This window comes from Gavialis gangeticus, unplaced genomic scaffold (assembly GCF_001723915.1).
Source record: "Gavialis gangeticus isolate Ggan-Ray unplaced genomic scaffold, GavGan_comp1, whole genome shotgun sequence".
Taxonomy (NCBI): Eukaryota; Metazoa; Chordata; order Crocodylia; family Gavialidae; genus Gavialis; species Gavialis gangeticus.
The window spans coordinates 26546698-26547461 of NW_017729031.1; the positions used below are offsets into that span (position 1 = coordinate 26546698).

Below are 764 nucleotides of genomic sequence, written 5' to 3' on the forward strand. Positions count from 1 at the left end.
TTTTTTTAATTGATTCTGTGAATATGTCTGTGATTTTAGAAAGAATCCATAATAGAATTCATTTACAATCAAAGGTAGGGAACCTAAACTAATTTATCTGAGCTTTGCACATTCATTTATAGCTTAATGGTTAATCATATTTAGGACCTGTTGGAAGAGTTATGGTATTAGAAATCATTGCAGGACTAAATTACTTGCAAACTGCAAAAAAAAAAAAAATCCCTTATGTGCAACTTGAGCAAGTTGTGCAGAACACTAACACATCAGCTATTTCATTGGCTTTGGTAATTGAAGTCAACAAGTATGTAAAGCTGCCTGGAAAATATGATATGTATTAGTAGATTTATTATATGTAGGGCATGATTTAAATCCTGGGCCCAGCTCTCTAATATCATGAACACTAGCGTGGCGGGGGCCCTTCGTGCCCTTCTCCTCCCTTCATGCCCCCCCCATTGGCTGAGGGTGCAGGTTTAGGGCCAGGTTTAATTGCAGCAGTGAAGGCCTTGCTCCCAAGGCCTCTGATTGTGGCTGGACCCCCCACCCCTCTCCACTGGAAGAGGCAGGAAGAACAGTACCAGCCATCCACCCCACATTGTTTCTGATAGGCAGGGAAGAAATTCCCTTTCCAAAAATGCTGCCTTGCCAGACTCCCAGGCAATCAGCAGCAAGTCCAATGCTGAGCTCAGCATCAGCCAATCAGCATGGAGGGTTCCTGTAGGGTACTGCTTTACATGGTCCTGGGCTGAGATGGTCTTGGCTTGTCT

At 43.6% G+C, this 764-nt stretch overlaps 1 long non-coding RNA gene across 1 annotated transcript in view; it reads left to right on the forward strand.

Annotated features, from left to right (window-relative positions):
* Nucleotides 1–764, forward strand: part of LOC109301716 — a 21156-nt gene that overhangs the window by 14318 nt on the left and 6074 nt on the right. The window contains exon 2 of the long non-coding RNA XR_002098580.1: nucleotides 240–245. This is a non-coding gene — a long non-coding RNA (uncharacterized LOC109301716). The remainder of the gene's footprint in view (nucleotides 1–239; nucleotides 246–764) is intronic.